Genomic DNA, 23,636 nt, shown 5'->3' with positions numbered 1-23,636 from the left:
ACTGTAAGCTCTGTTTGACAGTGGAATGGTCTCTCTTGGAGGTGGTGGACTCTCCTTCCTCAGAGTTTTTTAGGCAGGGGTTGGATGACCATCTGTCAGGGATGCTTTAGCTGAGATTCCTGCATTGCAGGGGGTTGGACTAGATGACCCTTGGGTTTCTTCCTACTCTAATATTCTATCATTCTGTGATTCTAAGAGTTGCCATGTCTTCTGTTTTGATTAAAGAGGACCATAGAGGGGAAGCAAAGAGAAACCATTAAAGCTGAGTGATCCAGTTATTTTCCATGAAACTAATTATCTTTCATGAGTCAAGGTAGTATATGAATATGTAAATAAATAATAAGCAGGACCACATTAGGAATGTAAGTCTCAAGCTTTTCCTTTACTGTAAATTGCTCTTACTTTTACAGGTTTGTCTAAGGTTTGCTTAGCCTGAGCTCACAGAGTTTGTTTCAAAGAATGACATTCCATTGCCTTGTCCTGCACTTTTTTTTGTATTTTGCCTCTTGTTTCTTTAATGTTTCCTTTTGCATATTTGTTCATTTGTATCTCACACGGCACTAGCTTTCATTACCTATTCCAGTCTTCTGCCTTACTTTTGACAATTTCCTCAAATATCCTTCTCCATAAAACACAGCATTTGCACCTGTGGGATCTTGTAGATTTAGCTAAGGGCTTATTGACACATCCCTTATCCCATTGCTTTTCCAATTTAGAGTGGGTATTCTGTGCGAAAGGATTAGGGTGAGGGAGAAATGGCTTGGACCCATGCCTACAAAGCACATGGGAAATGGAAAGCCGCTCAGACCCCTGCTTTCTAGCCATGGGATGGGAGGAAGTGTGGATTGTAAAGATGGGGTTGAGGGCAAATTCTCCTTCTGCCTTAGAATCATAAATGACATTTTCACATCTATCCAAAGAAATTGCAATAACATTTTGGGATTTTTCCTTCCCTCCTGACATTCATACCTGTGGGGTTTTGTAGATGCTTGACATGGTGGAAATATCTTTGGATGTGTCAGAGTCAGCCCCCTCAATAATGGCCAATACTTTATTCCATGGTCCACAATAATAGTTTGGGATGTTTGGCTGCCCAGGGCAGAGCAGGTCCACCATGGCACTAGAAGTCATTCTGGCATCATAAAAGTTGTCATAGACGTCATAGCCCAGGGTGAGGTTGGGGAAAAGCCTGTGGTTCTCATTGACCTCCTGAACGGCAAACAAGAAGGACAGGATATGCCAGAAGGCCTGCATTCCAAACCTGGAAAAAAGTGTGTGTCATCTTGACATTCTTTTCATACAAAGACCAGATTGTGTCCTCCTTACCTGTGACGGGGGGGGGGGAATCATGAGATGCTTCTGCAGCATCTGTACACCTGAGATCCATCAACCCCTTCCTGTCCAAATCTTAGAAGAACGGGCTATTCTAAAGCAAAGGTCTCACTAGTGTGGGTGAAAGCACACAGTTTGCAGTAGATCACTTTCTGACATTCAGAACGAATCCTACCATTTCCCTCCAAAGGGACGAAAATAGAAGACATAATTGACCAAGCAAAGGTACCAGAAAAGAGGAGACGTGCCTAGCAGACAACAACATTGGTGTCCATGAAGTCAGATGCAACTTGCATAAAGCTTTTACAACAGTAGGCACATAAGGACTTACCCATTAACTCTGGTTAAGGGAGGCTCATTGAAGACGCTTGGATTGAACCCAACAGGTGTAGCGGATATGACCCCACTAATATGGTAGTCTCCTCGCCTGTACCAATTCAAGGGTGCATTGAGATCCCTTATCAAAGTCAATGGGCATTTTGAGTTCAGCATCTCTGGTGTTGCTTCAGGTTGTAGCAATAGCAACAGCAGAAGGTGAGTTATGATGCACCTGCCTTTTACTCCAATCTCCTTCTTGAGTGCTATCAGCAACAGAGCTAGCAAATTACCAGCAGTCAAAATCTGCTTGGAAGACCCAGGCTGCAGTGACTTAATCACAGAGAACATGCCTGGCGTACATGGCTTGAGAGCCAAAGAGGATTCAATTCAGCCCCATGTGGGCAGCATAACCAAACCCCACCCTCAGTGGCATAATACAGAAGTATTTATGTACCAGTCTCTTCTGGCTGAGTTTGATGAAGTTGCATCATGTTGTTGTTCAATGTTGGACGCAATTATGATTTTATTCCTCTTGAGCTTTGGCAAGATGATGACAAAGAAATCACCATTATTTTTAATAATTACATTTGCCCTCGCACCATGTTGAACTCCCTTTATGGCGTCAGGTGTAGGCCTGAAGGAATACATGTTCCATCGAATCATAGAGCTATAGAATTGCAGAATGAGAAGGGACCCTGAAGGAGATTTACATTGTTGAGCAGCTGTCAGAAAGTTCTTCCTAAAGTTTAGTCTGAATCTCTCTTCTTGTCACTTGATCCACTGTTTCAGGTCCCACCCTCCAGAGCAGAAGAAAACAACCTTGCTTCATCTTCCATGTGACGACCCTTTAGATATCTGAAGAACTTCCCACTGCATTGTGGTTCTACTTGTGACATGGGTCAGAGAGGGGCACGGGAGGCTGGCATGGCCTTTCCCAGCACTTCTGAAAGACTGGGCCATGGTCCAGCAGTGGGCCTCAGTGCCACAGCCCACCCAGTGCCTCCTAATTCACCCGTCCTGCCCCCGGGCCACACATAGCTCTTTGGTTGGACCAAGGGCACCACTGGCAGTTTAAAGGGGCATAAAGGTGTCCAGGAGACAGAGAGGCTGAAGGAGGGCAAGGGTTTAAAGAAGGAAGGGAAATCTCTCTGCTCTGAGGGAAAAGGCAAGAGGATGTGTTGTGGGAAATTAGGGTGCGTGATAAAGGGTTAATATCTAGCATTACAACAACCTGGGGAAAAAGAGTAAAGGAATAAGAGAGGGGGAAAGGAAGAAAAAGTGAATATTAAATGAGCAGGGAAGAAAGATGACAGTTTTCGGAGGAATATGATACAAAGTGTGAAAAGAAATGGGAAGACGAAACAAGAGTAGACAAGTAAAATGTGCCCTTTCCATTTAGTGCTTTGCAATGCAAAGATTCTGCTTAACTTGGGGAGGCTGAGTCACAAAACTAGTCCCTGAGTCATTAATTGCTGCTTGATTATGCCAAACTCTGCCTCCATCTGCCACAGTTTTCTCCCTGGCTCTTCCGGCGGACCTGCCATTTTGTGACCTTATTAAGTTTCAGCCCTGTGATTTGGCCCCTACATGAAAGTCAGGAAGGGTGACTGTTTCTGGAGCTAAACTGTGGAATACTCCCCACCCCAAATGTGCTTGGTGTCATCATTCTCCATTTTAGGTGGCCGGCTAAGACACTTCCATCTATACATGCCTTTGGTAGTTAAGCTGGCCTTGACTATGGTGCTGAACTTTTACAGTGGTGCCCCGCAAGACGAATGCCTCACAAGACGGAAAACTCGCTAGACGAAAGAGTTTTCCGTTTTGGAGGTGCTTCGCAAAACGAATTTCCTATGGGCTTGTCGTCTTGCGAGTTCCTGCTGGTTTATTTTCCTTCCCCCCCTTTTTCTAAGCCGCTAAGCCGCTTATCAGCTGATCCGATCAGCAGATAAGCCGCTAAAAGCCGCTAAAAGCCGCTAAAAGCTGCTAATAGCGCTAATCCGCTAATCCCACTACAGTGGTGCCTCGCAAGACGAAAAAACCGCTAGACGAAGAGAATCACAGAACGGATTCTTTTCGTCTTGCGAGGCACCACTGTAGTGGGATGGAGTAGGATTTCTTATTATTATTACTGTACTATTGGTTGGCATTTTAGGAATTCTTCATTGTCACTGGCTTCACCCCTGCAGTGCCATTTTGTGACTGGTGAGCCTCAGTAATTCCCCGCCCTTTCTAGAGTTCTCTACCTTAGCTCTGCTATACCTTCATGTGAGTCAAAATCAAGATTTATCTAGCTAGCCTTGAACATCTTTTGAACAGTTTTCCATTGAGAGAGAAGTGGGATGTGAATGTTTCATCGTGAAGTGAAGAGAAAACAAATAGTCTTTCCTGGCGCTTGGGGTCCACCAACATTTTTGGGCTTGGTTGTGTGCACATTTGGAAAAGTAAGACACTGTTGCGGGCACCACAAAATAGCAATTTCATGGAGGAAAAACGGGCAATGTTCGCCCACAAAGGCAAAATAAGTACAGTAAAATAAAAAAACAGAGAAAAAGGGAGACACAACCTCCCCACCACCTCGTGCAAGAACAGATAACCTTGCAGGACCCCAAAGCACAACTGCAATAGCCCAACTTCTGTTCTTGGTTGGACTACTGCAATGAGTTATATGTTGGGCGCCTTTGAGGATAGTTCGGAAACTGCAGGTCAAGGTTAAGGGAAAGGACCCCTGAACAGTTAAGTCCAGTCAAATTTCACCTGGGGTGCTGTGCTCATCTCAGCTTTCAGACTGAGGGAGCCGGTGTTTATTCACAGACAGTTTTCTGGGTCATGTGGCCAGCATGACTAAACCGCTTCTGATGCAACAGGACACCATGACAAGTGCCAGAGTGCATGGAAATGCTGGGCCACATTGGCCTTTGGCCTTGAAGCAGAGCACATCTGATGAGTTCTTGAGAAGTTACTCTTTTTTGTTTCGGCCTTGGTTCTGACTTTACGTTATCAGTTGCAAAGGCAATCTTTAAGGAGAAATCCCTGAAGATTTTGCAAGACTATAATTACATAAACATCTCCTCCTGCAACCTCCTGGGTTGATCAAGGAACAGGTGCAGAACTTGAGGAAAAACATGTTTGTGAGAAATCGCCACTGTGTCCCACAGCCCAACACTTGACAAAACTTGCTAAAAAAACCACACCTTTTTAGAGAATCAGTGGTAGAGCTTTTTTTTTTTTGGCATGGATAAGGTCCCAGGTTCAATCATACATGGTTCTTCTCCTCCCCAGTGTATTTTCAAGGCAACCCTGTTACACTGAGAGGCAGTGACCGCTCAAGGTTACCCAGTGGGCTTCATCTGAGGAAGGTTGGAGGCTATGTAACTGGCCACTGTGAGAACAGGATGCTGGACTAGATTGGACACTGGACTGATCCAGCAGGCTTCTCTTATGATGGAAGGCTCAGCAGCACAGCCCATCTCATTCTGGGCAACCAGCAGCTGCCTCCCTTTCTGCCTTAGCTGGACTTCTCTCCTTCCCCTCTGGGCAGTTCCTGCTTTCCTTCACTTCCTCTTCCTCTATATCCCTGATGTTGTGGTTTGAGGACCCAACCCCCGTGATGCGAAATGAATACACAAGGACACATGATATAAGGTTAATGGGCATGGAAAGGCCACAACTTTATTGGTTACAGCAGTGAAAAGGTATTGGCTTAGGCATTGGATCTCACAAACAAGTGGGTTTATTCACCAGTAGGTGGAGCCTGTTGATGCTAATCCAACTATAGACTCCCCCCTGATGTCACCGAGGGTCGTGCCATGGCCTCCCGCCAAGCAGGCATCGGACGGAATACACGACCGCCAGATTCCTTTAACGGAATACCCAAAAATTGAAGGCATAGGCGACGAGACGACGGTGAAGAATGAGGCCGGGGAGAGGCTGGCGCCGCAGCAAAAGGCTGCTGAACACGCCCCCTCTGAGGCACCTGGTTGGAAGACTCCAGAGGGGCGTGGGTGCCAGCCAGGTGAGCTATGCCCCCTGCTAGGGGCGGTGCTCGGGCTCCCGCCCACAACCACTCCCCTCTCTTCCAGGGAGGAGAGTCTATATAAGAATTAGAGATCCTATTAAAAACTTATTTTAATCATGTTTCACTTTGAATGTATTTAACCTTTCAGAATGTATTGCGTGGCGATTCCCGCCCCCCATCAGTTGGAATAAATAAAGACACAGGACACCAGAATTTAGGTTAATGGGCAAAAAATGGCCACAACTTTATTGGTTACAGGTAAGAGCGATATTGGCTTTAGGCATTGGTCCTACCAGACTATCCGGAATGAGAACCGGAAAGGGTTCACACCAGCAGGGGGAGCCCCTGAGATGCACATCCCTAGGCACTCCCTGAGGGGTCACCGCTCGGGGGCGTGCTTTAGGCCCTAGCCTCCATAGGGTTCGGACAAGGCAACGCCCCCCGGAATCCTTTATCGGACTACCCTTAAATATTTGGGGGAGGTGATGGAGCACCTTCCCCCCCGACTCATCTGCATAATAATACCCCTACCAATGCCTAACCGCCCCAACCAAAGGCGCTGTGCCATTTTGCTATGAGGTAGGCGAAAAAACCAAATGGCTTTAAATCAATGGCAATTAGCCAAGTGGAAAAATTCCTACCAGGCCCCTTGCGGCAACCAACCGAGATCCATAGCAAAGTCTGAGGAAAACCTAGAGGGTGGGTGGGAAACCGCTGCTGGAGCGACGAAGGAAAGGGACGGTCTCGGGCCACGCCGACCTTAAGTGACCCAAGCCCCGCCCTTGTGGTCACCCGATTGGCTGGCCCTGGGGCTGACGTGGCCCGAGGATTCCCCAGGTCGCGCGGGGCTGCAGCCAGCCCCGTGCGGATGTTGGTGGGCGTGAGTTTTGTTTTTTATTTCAAATATTGTACAGTGGACGCTTGGGTTGCGTACGTGATCCATGTGGGGTGCACGTTCGCAATCTGCAGCGGCGTGTCTGCACATGTGCGGATTGTGATTCAGCACTTATGCGCCTGCGCAAGGCACGATCACGTTCGCAACCCGAGCGTCCACTGTACTGGTCACAGGTATGAATCCAGTATAGAGCAAGCATGTAACTATGTATTTGGCTTCCGGCACAACTCTGTCTATTGTTCTCCTTCTTAGCAACTACCTATTTTTTTCTATGGCAGAGCAGCTTCGTTCACAATGCTTCTGGTGCTTCGCTTCAGGTCTGGGAGGGGAACCCAGTAAGGTATCTGGGAGAGCCATTGCCTGTCAGTGAGAAGCTGGTTACAGATAGGTAGCCGTGTTGGTCTGCCATAGTCAAAATAAAAAAATTCCTTCCTGTAGCACCTTAAAGACCAACTAACTTGCTACAGGAAGGAATTTTTTTATTTTAGTGAGAAGCTGGATGAACTAGGTGAACCACGAATCTGGCTCAGCGTAAGGCGGCTTCCGACCTTCCGACCACCATCGTGCAGCCTGCTTCACCATTTACCTGCATCCCATCATGCCAACATTTCCTTTTGCTCACCTGAGAGCCCATGAACCAGTTGGTTGGGAATCAAGTTTGTTCTTGTTGCAGTTGCATCATGTTGCAACCAAATCAAAGTTTGTTTGTTTTTTAAATCAAGCAGTGTACAAATAAATACATAAATTTTAAAAAGGTTGGCCGCCGCAACTTGTTTGTCGTCGGTTGTTGTTTTTTTGTGTGCTATTTATTGATGGCAATTTCGTTTTTTTTCTTTTATACTGTATTCATTGTGATAGTGGTACTACTAGATACATTCATTATATTATTATTATTGACCCTCCCCTCATGGAATATTTTATTTATTTATTTATATATTGTTTTTATTAAAGATTTTCTTGGGTTACAAAAGACCATACATTGTCTCTATTTTCATATCATAAAGTCCTTTCTATAGATCAGTTATATTTGATGTATGGTTTTAATGTTGTATATCGTATAAGGTTGGGGGAGAAAAGAGGTAGGGAGAGAGAGAAAGAAGGAAGGAAGGAGAGAAGGGGATAGTAAACTTTCATTTTTCTACAGACTTCTGCTTCTAGGTCTGCATGGATTATTCCATATTTTCCTAAGATGCTGAGCCTGTGCTGGGCAGGACAAGACATTGTATGGATATTTTGGTAGTATCTTTGATTATTGTGCTCTGTTTTTGAAGAGTTCTGCCACTAAAACTTTGAATAATATTTTTATGGGCCTGCACAATGATTTCTTCCAGAAGGAGTCAGTTCTTGTGCTCCCAGTCACTTCAGACTGTGCAATATTAATATTTGCAACACTCCTGAGCTGCCATGTCCCTTGCAGCTCCCATTGCATCCCTCCCTTCATGACCTGCTCATTTCCAGTCTTCTTTTTTCTCGCTTGCCACCTTCAGCACACCAGGACTTCTGAATACCAAGAGATACCAATGGAATATGTTTCTTTTCATTTTGAAAAACAATGCATAAGCAATTTATTTGTAATGCTATCTTTAAAAAAGATTCTCTTAATGAACAGCATTCATTATTATTGAATTGTGATAAGGATTTCTTATTAGGCAAAATATATAAACAGTATTCAGAAAAGAATTCCTAAATCAGGTAAGAAATGAACAGTACTAAGGATGGAATGTGATTTAAATGATTATTTTGCGTTCTGATTTCCAAAACAATAGCTTTTAAGGAGCTACATTCCCAACTCATATGTCCTGGTTTTATTGCTACCATGCTGGCTGTCAATTGCAAAAACCAAAAACATATTTTAGGAATCAGGTGCCATATTAAGCCTTTGTAGTCAGGTGCTCCTTTGTATTCAGACTAGGCCTGAGTACAATAATGTAACACTTGGGAAGGAAGATGCAGCCCAGAAGCCCAGTACTGGAGGCCAGCATAGAGAAGATCTGCACGGCTACCATGTACTTCCCCTTTGTGCTCAGGTAGGTGGGCACAAAGGACACCCAAACACTGCAGAAGACCAGCATGCTGAAGGTGATCAGCTTGGCTTCATTGAAGGCCCCAGGCAGCTTCCTGGCTAGGAAAGCCACCGTGAAGCATATGGCAGCCAGGAATCCCATGTAGCCAAGGACAGTGTAAAACATGGCAGCAGATCCTTCATTGCATTGCAGGATGACCTCTCCAGCCTGGGAGTGCATGTCAGAGTCTGAGAATGGAGGAAAGGTACCCAGCCAGATGACACAGATGAGAATTTGGATACCGGAACAGGAAATGACAATGGAGTTGGCCAGACTCTTACCCAGCCATCTCCTCACCCTGTTTCCTGGCTTAGTGGCCAGAAAGGCCAGCACAACGGTTATAGTTTTTGCCAACAAAGAAGAGACAGCAACTGAGAAGATGATGCCAAAGGCTGTCTGCCTGAGAAGGCAGGTCACTTTCCTTGGCCGGCCTATAAACAGAAAGGAGGACAAAAAGGAAAGGAGGAGGGAGACAAGGAGGATGTAGGAAAGGTCCCTGTTGTTGGCTTTGACTATGGGAGTTTCAAGATATTTAATGAATATTCCTAAAACAAGGCCTGTGATTAAGGCCAAAAACAGGGCAGTAGAAGCCAAGAGGGTCCCCGGATATTCATCATAGGACAGGAAGGTGATAATTTTGGGGATGCATTGATCTCTGTCTTTGTTTGGATGTTGATCTTCTGGACATTTGGTGCAGTGGTCTGCATCTGGAAAAAGAAGAGTGTCTGCATGAACATTTTTCTGTAGACTAGCAAAAAAAAGCAGGTCAATTTTCAATGCAGCCACCCCATGCAAATGGAAACTGTGATGGGACTTGCTATTTCTGCTAATCAACACAGAGAGTTGGTCCTTGCAATGTAGGTCCCTTGTGCTGATAACTTCTTATTCACCTCCCAAGGATGAGCTTGGAGTGATCTTGAAGCTCCAAGTTGTTAATTGCAGCTACATCTGATCTCACCCCAACACCAGGTGTTGTCAGATGGGTATAATTTACAGAAAAAAGTTCCTTGGAGGAGCATGGACTGGAATTCTGGTCTTCCCAGTACAAACCAAACACCCCAGCTACTTTGCCACACTGACTGGTTCAAGGGAGCCTAGCAGATGCAGCAACACTGCCTAATTCTTACATACTCAAGGCTGTCTCAGTGGTACCTGGAAAGCTTTATTAATATGTAAATCACTGTTGAAACTTTATTAAGTTCAGCCATAAGATTATACTTGAATATTCATCAACCAAGGACATATATTATTGATCTTTTTGCTACACATTCCTCTGAAGTCTCCTACCTTCCTGAGTGGAGATCATCCCTTCCGCGCATGGAGCACAAGCATGGCAGCAAATAGGTTTCCCTTTCTGAACCTTCTTGGCATATCCAGGGCGACAGCTTTTGGTACACCTGGACTGAGGAAGGGTCTGACCAAAAAGAGAAAAAAGCATCAATGAAAGACTGTTAGCAAGTAACTTCTGGGCCAGTGTACAGTCTCGGTCTATGTGGAATAAACACGGCTTTGTTGTGGATGCTTTTTTTGATCCATGGGACAAAACAGAGAGTCATAGTCCTTGGAACACAGTTGGGGCAGAAAGAGATAATCTAGAAGAAAGAATTACATGGAGACTTTATTGCCCTTAGATTTAGGAGTCAGAGTCGTCTGCCATTATTACAAAGGTCTAGTAGAATCATAGAATCATAGAGTTGGAAGAGACCACAAGGGCATCAAGTCCAACCCCCTGCCAAGCAGGAAACACCATTAGAGCACTCCTGACATATGGTTGTCAAGCCTCTGCTTAAAGACCTCCAAAGCAGGAGACTCCACCACACTCCTTGGCAGCAAATTCCACTGTCGAACAGCTCTTACTGTCAGGAAGTTCTTCCTAATGTTTAGGTGGAATCTTCTTTCTTGTAGTTTGGATCCATTGCTCCGTGTCCGCTTCTCTAGAGCACCAGAAAACAACCTTTCTCCCTCCTCTATGTGACATCCTTTTATATATTTGAACATGGCTATCATATCACCCCTTAACCTCCTCTTCTCCAGGCTAAACATGCCCAGCTCCCTTAGCCGTTCCTTATAAGGCATCGTTTCCAGGCCTTTGACCATTTTGGTTGCCCTTCTCTGGACACGTTCCAGTTTGTCAGTGTCCATATTCTAACCTGCTTCTCCATTTTCATGTTTCTTATTTTGACTTTCCTCCATTCATCTTCTCTGCTGTATAGTTTTAGCCCATTACTTAGATAGGTATAAGGTATATTATTGTTTCTCCCAACAGAGTATCAGAGCTCAACATATCTCTGAAAGGGAATACAACTCAATGAATGGGTTTTCCAAACCTGGTTGAACAGTCTGGACCACACAAGAGCCTTTTCGTCAATGGTGAATTTTGTGCTTGAGGATCCCTGTCTGCTCATGCTCCCAAATTTCACGGCACGAAAGGATTTATTGGGAAATGGCAGCCAGTTCACAACGTCAGATTCGACTGTCAACTGCCCATTCTCATCCAAATACACTCCTTCCATGGAAGTATTGTAAAACTGGGAGCTTCCCAGGAAAGGGTGAAGCTAGAACAGGAAAGAAAGCATGCACATTTAGAAAAGAATAGATAAAAGAAAACAATAGAAAAGAAATAATAGAATAAAATAAGAATAAGAATAGAATAGAATAGAATAGAATAGAATAATAGAATAAAATAATAGAAAAGAATCTAGATAACATAGCCTAATTGCTGGAGATCTTTGTACAGACTGACTTTGGGATCTTTAGCCCATTGTTTCTGCCTCAGCCTTTTGGGACAGACTAAAGCCATGAGATACATAAGCTTTATTCCAGACACTTGGAGGAATTCTGCAAGGATTAGTTTCATTGGCTAGTAATAGCATGAAGCCTTGCTAAGGATTCAGATGGTAGAGTGGAGGCAGATTGTCTTCTCAGCAGCAAAATTAAGATATGGGTAACAGTACAGTACAGTGGTACCTCGGGTTACAGACGCTTCAGGTTACAGACTCCGCTAACCCAGAAATATTACCTCGGGTTAAGAACTTTTCTTCAGGATGAGAACAGAAATCGCCTGGTGGTAGCGCGGCAGCAGCGGGAGGCCCCATTAGCTAAAGTGGTACGTCAGGTTAAGAGCAGGTTCAGGTTAAGAACGGACCTCTAGAACGAATTAAGTTATAAACCAGAGATAACACTTTAAATGGAGGCAAAGTAAAGTCAAGTCTGAATGGAATACACAGCACCCATGCCTGTTCAGCCTGTGAGGAAAACAGCAATACCTGCCAAGACTGTATCCTTTGATATTTCAGCCTCTTTTTACCCTTCGCCACCATCTGATTGGACTTGGAGGAAAGCGCAGCCCTCATGGCCCCTGCCAGAGCAAGGACAAGATTGTAAATACTGTAACTATCCAGAGACAGGGTTTTCTCAATCACTTTGTCAGGCGGGGACTCCAGAGTGTCAACTTCCCTGCACCTTTTCCTTCCTTTTATAGACAACCTGTGCTTTGAATATGAACATTTAAATGATTTCTCCCCAAAGCGTAATGTAGGATTTATAAATGTTTCAAAATCGTCATAGTTTGGCCTTCTTTTAATATGAGTTAAGAAAGAGAAAAACCCATGGATGTGCAGGGGAGAAAGCAGATCATAAGACAAATTCAAGGTGAGATCCCACAAAGCTGTTGTGATCCAGACTTTCCCCACAATGGGTCTTATATAGTTTTCAACCACATTTTGCAAAATATGTATTATACTAAAGAAGTAGCGCATCTCTCCATAGTAGACTAATACATTGACTTTCTTCCACATGAAAGATATTTTAGAAAGCGACTGTAATTCCGACTTCTGTATTGGGATGCTAAGTGAGAAGGCAGCACAGATTGTGTTCCTGGTTAGCAGAGGCCTAAAGGTCCTCATGAACCTCTCTCCATTGTTGGTGTCTGGAGCAACAAGGCCAATCCATGTCCAACTGAAATGCAGGAGCAGTTGGACTATCCCCAGATACTGATGCTCTTCTTTGGGGACCATTCGGTAAACAAAAGGGAACTGAGTTTTATCATTAAGAGCATCAGAAACAAAACCATAACTGACCTAGTAAAGAACAGAAGAGATTAGTGTTGTCACCCCCAACAAAATCCCAAATGTAGTACTTTGTACTTGCCTTGGTTATAACTTTTTTTTATATATAATTTTTTTTATTCAGATTTCACAAAAATTTTTAACAATCACAGCAACACAAACAAACACAAAACTAAACAAAAAAATGTATAATTTCAAATTCTTATTTTCATATAACTTATTTCCCAGACTCCCCCATACCTCCCCTTACTGCATTCTAATTTCAGACTTTTCCCCCAGCAAATTCTTACTCTCAATCTTCTCAAATTTATAACCTCCTTTCTTCTTTTTAGTCTTAATCTTTACAGCTGTAAACCCCTTAATTTATAAACCCAGCGCCATTCTAACACTCATTAATTTTACAGTGTTTCTTAAGATAATTCTTAATTTTTTTCCAATCTTCTTCCACCGCCTCTTTTCCCTGCTCTCAGATTCTGCCGGTCATTTCCGCCAGTCCCATATAGTCTATCACCTTCATCTGCCATTCTTCCAAGGTGGGTAGCTCTTCTGTCTTCCAATACTTTGCGATGAGTATTCTTGCTGCTGTTGTGGCATACATGAAAAATGTTCTATCTTTCTTTCACACCAATTGGCCAACAATGCCCAAGAGAAAAGCCTCTGGTTTCTTAGGGAAAGTACATTTAAGTACCTTTTTCATTTCATTATATATCATTTCCCAGAAAGCCTTAATCTTCGGGCACGTCCACCAAAGGTGAAAAAAAAATACCTTCAGTTTCTTTACATTTCCAACATTTGTTATCAGGCAAATGATAAATCTTTGCAAGCTTGACTGGGGTCCTGTACCACCTATATATCATTTTCATAATATTTTCTTTCAAGGCATTACATGCCATAAATTTCATACCGGTGGTCCACAACTGTTCCCAGTCAGCAAACATAATGTTATGACCAATATCTTGAGCCCACTTAATCATAGCTGATTTTACTGTTTCATCCTGCGTATTCCATTTCAACAGCAAGTTATACATTTTGGACAAATTCTTGGTTTTGGGTTCCAACAACTCTGTTTCAAGTTTTGACTTTTCCACCTGGAAGCCAATTTTCCTGTCCAATTTAAAAATCTCCATTATCTGATAATAATGAAGCCAAGCCTTGGTTATAACTTTTCTCTGACACAGGAAACAGAGAAATGACACAGTTTCATGGGGCTAAGGAGTTTAACAATATACCATATTTCGTTGTTTGCTTTCAAAAAACGGTGACAGAGTCTTTGAAATGGGTTGCTTTTGCTTTAGGTTATGCCGTGATTGCATTTTTTAAACCGCTTTTAGAATATGTATCTTGTAGCAGTTTTATTTAATTGTATATGTTCTCATCCTTATTTATTCATTAAAGTGTCACATATAAGAAAAAAGAACAGATTTTATTAAAAAGGAAAAAGCTCACACACAATTGCAATGAACATTTTTAGCTCACATTAGACCTATAATAGCCATCAGTTCTTCTATATAAAATTAAGCTCTAAAATTAGTTGCTATAAACACTACAGATGTCTAAATAGATTGCTGAGGTATTTGTAGTAGAAGAAACCTGCCCGTTGCTTGTACAGGATAAAAGATATGCTTTGTGGCATAAACTCGTATCTTGAAGATGCAATCCTTCTCCTGATATCATCCGCTCACTTTTCTTAAGTGAGAAATGTGTGCAGATTTATCCCAAATAAATGTACAGTCTTTGGAGAATAAATATAGTTTGATAACAGCAACACATTTCATTTTGTGTTTATGATGACACAATGCAGAATCATAACTATTTACTGACTTATTTCTATGTTCCATTTTTAAATATTAGAATTATTATTATAATTCTCCTCCCAGTTGTTTCTCCTCTAGTTGGTTCTGCATTTTTATACTGCATTCCCTGTATTTCATCGTGGTCTAAACCACTAACCCTCTTGGGATTTCTGATCTGAAGGTCGACGATTTGAATCCCCATGATGGAGCGAGCTGCTGTTGCTGTCTCAGCTTCTGCCAACCTAACATTTCAAAAGCATACCAGTGCAAGTAGAAAAATAGGTACTGCTGCAGTGGGAAGGTGCATGGAAATGGTGTTCTGTTGTGCCAGAAGTGGTTTAGTCCTGCTGGCCACATGACCCAGAAAGCTGGCTGTGGCCAAACACTGGCTCCCTTGGCCTGAAACTGAGATGAGTTCTGCACCCCATAGTTACCTTTGACAGACTTAACCATCCAGGGGTCCTTTACCTTTACCTCCCGAGATACAATACTAGTGAATCACAGAATCGTTGAATTGGAAGGGACCACAAGGTCCATCTAGTCCAACCCCCTGAAATGCAGGAATCTTATATGCCTAGATTAAGACTGAAAGCATGTAACAAGAATATATCATTTCAGGGTGTGTGTGGCCAGACAGAAAAACTTAGAACAAAGGTCCCACTCCTGGATGCCAAAATGTGTGAAGACATTTAAGAATTGTTCTCTGCCCTGTACTCTTCAAAACCTCCAATTCAGAAATGATTTTTTTAAATAAAACAATCCAATCACAACACAAATACCAATTGTGAAGGAAGCAGAGGGAAAACATAAGGAAGGGGAAATTATAGAAGGGTCAGTTCATATAGAGACGCTGCCTTTTTAAAAGATTTTTTTCTTTTTTTATTGAAAATATTTCAGTTAAACAAAGTAAAAAGAAAAAAGGGGTTCATAAAAAACAAGGGGAAAACTATAATTCTATACATACATACCGTATTTTTCACTCTATAACACGCATCCGACCATAACACGCACGTAGTTTTTAGAGGAGGAAAATCCGTAGGCATGCCACCCATAGGCATTCCCTCCATAACACGCACAGACATTTCCCCTTACTTTCTAGGAGGAAAAAAGTGAGTGTTATGGTGCAAAAAATACGGTATATAATACAGTGATATATAAATGATGATTCTAATATATATACAATTGTTTATAACATACTATCTTTTTATGAATCCTTTCCAAACATCATAATATATGTCCGTAAACAGTCAACGTAAATAAGCTATCTGTTCATATGTTGTATAGTGTCCAGATCAAGGGAGATAATAGTGCCACTCTATTCTGTCTTGGTCAGACCACACCAGGAATACTTTGTTCAGATCTGGGCACCACAATTGAAGAAGCATGTTGACAAGGTGGAACGTGGGCAGAAGAGGTCAACTAGGATGATCAAGCGTCTAAGAGTCAAGCTTTATGAAGAATGGCTGAAGGAGCTGGGTGTGTTTAGCCTGGAAAAGAGGAGACTGAGAGGAGATATGATAGCTGTACTCAAATATCTTAAGGGCTTTCACATAGAAGAGGCAACATGTTTGTTTTCTCCTGCTCTGGAGGGCAGGACTCAAACCAATGACTTCAAGTTGCAGGAAAGGAGATTCCAATAGGACATAACGGAAGAACTTTTTGACTGTAAGCTCTGTTTGACAGTGGAACGGTCTCTCTTGGAGGACTCTCCTTCCTCAGAGGTTTTTGGGCAGGGGTTGGATGGCTATCTGATATGGATGCTTTAGCTGAGATTCCTGCATTGCAGGGGGTTGGACTAGATGACCCCTGGGTTTCATCCAACTCTAATCTTCTATCATTCTGTGATTCTAAGAGTTGCCATGTCTTCTATGATTGATTAAAGAGGACCATAGAGGGGAAGCATAGAGAAGCCACTAAAGCTGAGTGAGCCAGTTATTTTCCATGAAACTAATTATCTTTCATGAGTCAAGATAGCATATGAATATGTAAAAAATAAGCAGGACCACATTAGGAATGTAAATCTCAAGCTTTTCCTTTAGTGTAAATTGCTCTTACTTTTACAGGTTTGTCTAAGGTTTGCTTAGCCTGAGCTCACAGAGTTTGTTTCAAAGAATGACATTCCATTGCCTTAGTCAAAATAAAAAAATTCCTTCCAGTAGCACCTTAAAGACCAACTAAGTTAGTTCTTGGAATGAGCTTCCGTGTGCATGCACACTTCTTCAGATACACTGAAACAGAAGTTGCCAGATCCTTCTATATAGTGAGAAGGTGGGGAGGGGTATTACTCAGAAAGGTGGTGGGAATGGGAGATTGGCAGATAGCTGAGATGAGCCTGTTGACGACTCTTAACGACTGTAATAGGTCCTACAGAAAAAGGCAGGGGGTGAGAAGGTGAAAAATGGCTTAGTCATGTATAATGAGATAAGAATCCAATGTCTTTGTTCAAACCAGGTCTCTCCATGGTTTTAAGTTTGGTAATGAGTTGCAATTCCATTGCCTTGTCATGCACTTTTTTTGTATTTTGCCTCTTGTTTCTTTAATGTTTCCTTTTGCATATTTGTTCATTTGCATCTCACATGGCACTAGCTTTCATTACTTATTCCATTCTTCTGCCTTAATTTTGACAATTTCCTCAAATATCCTTCTCCATAAAACACAGCATTTGCACCTGTGGGATCTTGGAGATTTAACTAAGGGCTTATTGACACATCCCTTATCAGGTTGCTTTTCCAATTTAGAGTGGGTTTTCTGTGGGAAAGGAGTAAGGTGAGGAAGAAATGGCCTGGGTCCATGCCCACAAAGCACAGGGTAAATGGAAAGCCGCTCAGACCCATGTTTCTAGCCATGGGATGGGAGGAAGTGTGAACAAACCCAGAATCCCCTTAGTCATCTTTGTTAAGATGGGGTTGAGGGCAAATTCTCCTTCTGCCTTAGAATCATGAACAACATTTTCACATCTTTCCAAAGAAATTGCAATAGCATTCTGGGATTTTTTCCTTCCCTCCTGATTTTCATACCTGTGGGGTTTTGTAGATGCTTGACATGGTGGAAATATCTTTCGATTTGTCAGAATCAGCCCCTTCGATAACAGCCAATGCTTTATTCCATGGTCCACAATAATAGTTTGGGATGTTTGGCAGCCCAGGACAGAGCAGGTCCACCATGGCACCAGAAGTCATTCTGGCATCATAAAGGTTGTCATAGATGTCATAGCCCAGGGTGAGGTTGGGGAAAAGCCTGTGGTTCCGGTTGACCTCCCGAACAGCAAACAAGAAGGACAGAGTATACCAGGGTGGCAGGAATCCCATCCTGGAAAAAAGTGTGTGTTACCTTGACATTCTTTTCACTCAGAGACCAGATGGTGTCATCCTTCGCTGTGATGGGGGAGCAGAAATCATGAGATGCGTCTGCAGCATCTGTACACCTGAGATCCATCAACCCCTTCCTGTCCAAATCTTAGAAGAATGGGCTATTCTAATGCAAATATCTCACTAGAGTTGGTGAAAGCACACAGTTTGCAGTAGATGACTTTTTGACATTCAGAATGAATCTGAACATTTTCCTCCAAAGGGACGAAAATAGAAGACATGATTGGCCAAGCAAAACTACCAGAAATGAGGAGACATGCCCGGGAGACAACAATATTTGGTCTCCATGAGGTCACATTCAGTTTGCATAAAGTTTTTACAACAGTAGGCACATAAGGACTTACCCATAAGTTCTGGTAAAGGGAGGCTCATTGAAGACGCTTGGTTTGAAAACAGGAGATGCTCCGGATATGATCCCACTAATATGGTAGTCTCCTCGCCTGTACCAATTCAAGGGTTGATTGGGATCCCTTATCAAAGTCAATGGGCATTTTGAGCTCAGCATCTCTGGAGTTGCTTCAGGTAGTAGCAATAGCAACAGCAGAAAGTGAATTATGATGCACCTGCCTTTTACTCCAATCTCCTTCTTGAGTGCTATCAGCAACAGAGCTAGCAAATTACCAGCAGTCAAAATCTGCTTGGAAGACCCAGGCTGCAGCAACTTAATCACAGAGAACATGCCTGGCATACATGGCTTGAGAGCCAAAGAGGATTCACTTCAGCCCCACGTGGGCAGCATAACCCCACCCCACCCTCAGTGGCACAGTGGAGAAGTATTTATGTACCAGTCTCTTCTGGCTGAGTCTGATGAACTTACATCATGTTGTTGTTCAATGTTGGACGCAAATATGATTTTATTCCTCTTGAGCTTTGGCAAGAGGATGACAAAGAAATCACCATTATTTTTAATAATTACATTTGCCTTTGCACCATGTTGAACTCCCTTTATAGCGCCATTCCTGAAGGAATACATGTTCCATAGAATCATAGAGCCATAGAATTGTAGAATGGGAAGGGACCCTGAGGGTCATTTAGTCCAACCCCCAGCAATGCAGGAATCTCAGCTATTGCATCCATGAAAGATGGCCATCCAACCTCTAGTTAAAAACTTCCAAGGTAGAGGAGTCCACCACCTCCAGAAGGAGATTTACATTGTTACAAGCTTGCTTCATCTTCCATGTGACGACCCTTTAGATATCTGAAGAACTTCCCACTGCATTGTGGTTCTACTTGTGACATGGGTCAGAGAGGGGCACGGGAGGCTGGCATGACCTTTCCCAGCACTTCTGAAAGACTGGCCCATGGTCCAGCAGTGGGCCTCAGTGCCACAGCCCACCCAGTGCCTCCTAATTCACCCGTCCTGCCCCCGGGCCACACATAGCTCTTTGGTTGGACCAAGGGCATCACTGGCAGTTTAAAGGGGCATAAAGGTGTCCAGGAGACAGAGAGGCTGAAGGAGGGCAAGGGTTTAAAGAAGGAAAGGAGATCTCTATGGTCTGAGGGAAAAGGCAAGAGGATGTGTTGTGGGAAATTAGGGTGCGTGATAAAGGGTTAATATCTAGAATTACAACAACCTGGGGAAAAAGAGTAAAGGAATAAGAGAGGGGGAAAGGAAGAAAAAGAATATAAAATGAGTAGGGAAGAAAGATAACAGTTTTTTGAGGAATATGATACAAACTGTGAAAAGAAGACGGAAGATAAAACAAGAGTAGACAAGTAAAATGTGAGGAATGCCGGGTGTTATGAAATAAAAAGCCTTTTCCGCTTAGTGCTTTTGAATGCAAAGATTCTGCTTAACTTGTGGAGGCTGAGTCACAATACTAGTCCCTGAGTCATTAATTGCTGTTTGATTATGCCAAACTCTGTCTTCATCTGCCACAGTTTTGTCACTGGCTCATCCGGCGGACCTGCCATTTTGTCACTAGTAGACCTCATTAAGTGTCAGCCCTTTGATTTGGCTCCTACATTAAAGTCCGGAAGGGTGACTGTTTCTGGAGCTAAGCTGTGGAATGCTCCCCACCCCAAATGTTCTTGCTGCCATCATTCTCCATTTTAGGTGGCAGGTTAAGACACTTCCATCTATACATGCCTTTGGTAAATAAGCTGGCCTTGACCGTGGTGCTTAACTTTTAGTGGGATGGGGTAGGATTTCTTATTATTAGATCTGTGCTCTTGGGTTGAGCATTTTAGGAATTCTTTTTTGTCACTGGCAACAGGAGCTAACTCCATCGTGTGGATTCGAACCGCCTATGTTGCGATCGACAAGCCCAAGAGGCTCAGTGGTTTAGACCACAGCTCCATCAGCTGCTTCAGAATCCATTGGCCAGACTGATGACCAGGGCAGGGCGATCTGAGCATGTAACAACAATTCTGTCATGACTGCAATGGCTACCGAGTAGTTGACGGGCTCTATTCAAAGTCCTAGTTTTGACTTTAAAAGCCTTATGAGGCTCAGGAGTCCACCACCTCAAGAACTACGTCTCCTCACATGAATAGACCCAGGCCCCGGATCATCACCAGAGGGTCTTCTTCAAGTTTTCCCTTTGCTGCTATGGAATGTTCTCCTCAGCGAGTCTCACCTGGTGCCATCTTTATTTATCTTTAGCCACCAGGAAAAGACTATTCTTTTACCTGGGCTTTTGGCCCTTGATTTGAAAGGCAGCACTGTGGCATCTTTTAGTAGGGCAGGATTTCTCAGTCCCACCTTCTAACTGGATAGCTGTGTTTTTAGGTTGTAATAATAATCATATGCACGGCTCTCTGGTCTTCTTCTTTGGCGATCACTCGTAACCGAGTAAGATTGTCTTCCATAAACACGGTTTTAACAATGAGTCCGTAAGTGACTGTGGAGGCCAATAGCAGCCATATACCGTATTTTTCGCTCTATAGGACGCACTTTCCCCCCTCCAAAAATTAAGGGGAAATGTGTGTGCGTCCTATGGAGCAAATGCTTGGCTTCAGCGAAAGCAATGCAAAGCCTCCAAAGCGCAGAGCAAGACTCTCCTGGCTTCAGCAGAGAGGGAGAGCTACGCAGCGCCCCTTCAGCCAAGCGGGAGGAGAAATGGAAGGGGCTCCGTTTCTCCTGCCGCGTCGCTGAAGGGATGCTGAGCAGAGAGGGGCAGATTTTTTTTTTCTTGTTCTCCCCCTCTAAAACAAGGTGCATCCTATGTTCGGGTGCGTCCTATAGAGCGAAAAATACGGTAGTCAACAGAACCATTGCAGTACAGTGCCTTCTTCTCCCAACCCACACAGCCTTCATATGATTAACTACCAATAGGTCCTGGAGAATGAACGGGGCAGAACCCTCTCCAGAAAATGGTGATCAAAGTGACCAGACTTTTCCCAATCGGCTATCCAGGTCTAAAGCCAGACTGCAATGGGTCCAGACTGGGAATGGGGAACCTTTGAACTCCCATTCTAACTGAATGTTGGGAGATTCAGAATAGGTAAGAGAAAATATTTATCCGGGCATTGCTTAGCTAAACTATAGAAGCCGCTCCCACAGGAGGCAGTGATGGCCATCAGACCAAGATGGCTTCAAAAGAAGATTAGACAACTTCATGGAGCAGCAAGAAGCTGTTGGTGGCTCCTGGTGGGTCTTCTCTGTCTCCACAGTTGAGGCAGCAATGCCTATGAACGCCAGTTGCTGGAAACCACAGGAGGGCAGAGGCCTCTGGTGCGTGAGCCCTGCTTGTGCGTTTCCCACACTGGCTTCTGGTTGGCCACTGTGAGAACAGGATGCTGTGCTTGATGGGCCGTTGGCCTGATCCAGCGGGCTCTTCTTATGTTCAGGTGTTGCTGAACTACAACTCCCATCAGCCCCAGCAAGCATGAGCAATTGCCTGGGGATGATGGGAACAGTAGTGCAGCAACAGGTGGAGGACCACAGGTTCCCCATGCCTGGTCTAGATAAATTTTTTTTCATCCATTTGGCCACTGAGGAAAATGGGATGCTGGACCACATTGGCCTTTGGCCTTGAAGCAGAGCACCTCTGATGAGTTCTTGAGAAGTTACTTTTCATTTAGGCCTTGGTTCTGACTTTGCATTATCGGTTGCAAAGGCAATCTTTGCGGAGAAATCCCTGGAGATTTGGCAAGAAGACTATAATTACATAATTAGGTACATAATTAAACATCTCCTCCTGTAATCTCCTGGATTGATCAAGGAGCAGGTGCAGAACTGGGAGGGAAACATGTTTGGGAGAAATCACCGCTGTGTAGCCTGACATTTGACAAAACTTGCTAAAGAAACAGTTTTTAGAGGATCAATAGATATATCATTTATTAATGAATATATTTGAATATATCTGCACACCATGGATGACCAGATGGGGGCTGTCCATCCTTCTCTCCTTTTTTTGTAGGTGACCCCACCTTCTCTGCGCTACCAGTGAACCTAAGATCACCAACTTTGATATTAGGGAGGGGCGGACTAGGATTAACAGTCACAAAATATGGATTTGTTATACCTGTACACTTGAACATTTACACATCTAGGAAAGGTCAGTGGTAGAACATTGTTTTTGCATGACTAAGGTCCCAGGTTCAATCATACATGGTTCTTCTCCTCCCCAGTTTAGCTTCATGGCAACCCTGTTACACTGAGAGGCAGTGACCACCCAAGGTCACCCAGTGAGCTTCATGGCTAAGCGGGGATTTGAACCCTGGTCTACCAGGTCCTAGTCCAACAGTCTAACCACTACACCACAGCATGCATCCCGGGGACATGGCGTGCCAGCCGCAGGGCATGGTGTGCATCCCGGGGGCATGGTGCAGCACCCGTGGGGGCGTGGCACCCGTTGCAGTGGCGGATGCGTGGCGCATGTCCGGGGGCAGGCGTGATGGTACCCCCCCTCCCTGATAGTGCCGTGGGTGGTGTGCCCCCCCTCCCGTTTCTCTGCCAGTGTATCTCCTTCTCCATCCTGCTTTCCCTTACTTCCTCTCCTTCCCTGATGATATAAGAATTAGAGACCGCATTAAAACCTTATTTTAATCATGTCTCAATGCTTCACTTTAATTGTATCTAACCTTTCAGAATGTATTTTGGAACTTTTATAATGCATTAGGCTTGATTTTTGTGTGTTCTGCACTTGTGAGTCTTCCTCCTCTTCTGTTCTCTCCTCTCTCCTGATCTGCCTCTGAAATTGGTACAAATGGCAGGATGTTTTAGCACCAGAGTGTAACTCAGCTATCCCTGAAGCTATCTGAGACCCAGGAAGAGGATTTTATCATGCTCTTCCCTCACTGAAGGCTAGGTTGCCAGGATAAAGTCAGACACCCAAGAAATAAAATGGTCCAGTGATCTGGGCACACGAGGACCACCCCAAGGTGATGTGGGGGTGAAGATACCAGGATGGAGCCATGTGTGCTTTACTTCTCATGACCTGTAACCTTTCCTGATCTATGTGAAGATTTTTTAATGATTATTTGCTATGTTTGAACTACTATATGAGCTTTTCTTCTGAAGTGCCTCAGGGCAGACGTTCTCAACTGGCATGTTGAGTTGAGTGAGCTCTGTCCTTTTACAATAGCTATAATAAATGCTGGGTCCCTAAATCCAGATGCTGGACTCGGAAAAGTTCCCTTGATTCTGTGGTTTATTCAAAAGGTTCCTCACCTGGGTAACAAACAAGGGGGTGTCAAAGTGAATTTTTACAACACTGAGATTCCCTTTCAACCAAAAAAAGTGTGCGCACACAAGGGTATGTGTGTTAAAAGCAGACTAGAAGGACCATTTGTGTTTGTGAAAAAATAAGGGTGGGTGTTAGAGAAGCTAGGGAAAATC

At 43.7% G+C, this 23,636-nt stretch overlaps 1 long non-coding RNA gene across 1 annotated transcript; it reads right to left on the bottom strand.

The window, feature by feature from the left end:
• Window positions 1-11,070: 11,070 nt before the first annotated feature.
• On the bottom strand, window positions 11,071-17,606 carry LOC308579796. Its single transcript, XR_014004587.1, has 3 exons — window positions 17,501-17,606; window positions 11,890-11,981; window positions 11,071-11,178 (listed from the first exon to the last, which is right to left on the bottom strand). It is a non-coding gene; the product is annotated as an uncharacterized lncRNA (long non-coding RNA).
• Window positions 17,607-23,636: the final 6,030 nt, after the last annotated feature.

This window comes from Podarcis bocagei (genome assembly GCF_964188305.1).
Source record: "Podarcis bocagei genome assembly, chromosome: 2".
NCBI classification, from domain to species: domain Eukaryota; kingdom Metazoa; phylum Chordata; class Lepidosauria; order Squamata; family Lacertidae; genus Podarcis; species Podarcis bocagei.
Note: the sequence above shows the minus strand (reverse complement) of the source record. Positions and strands in the feature narration are given on the sequence as shown.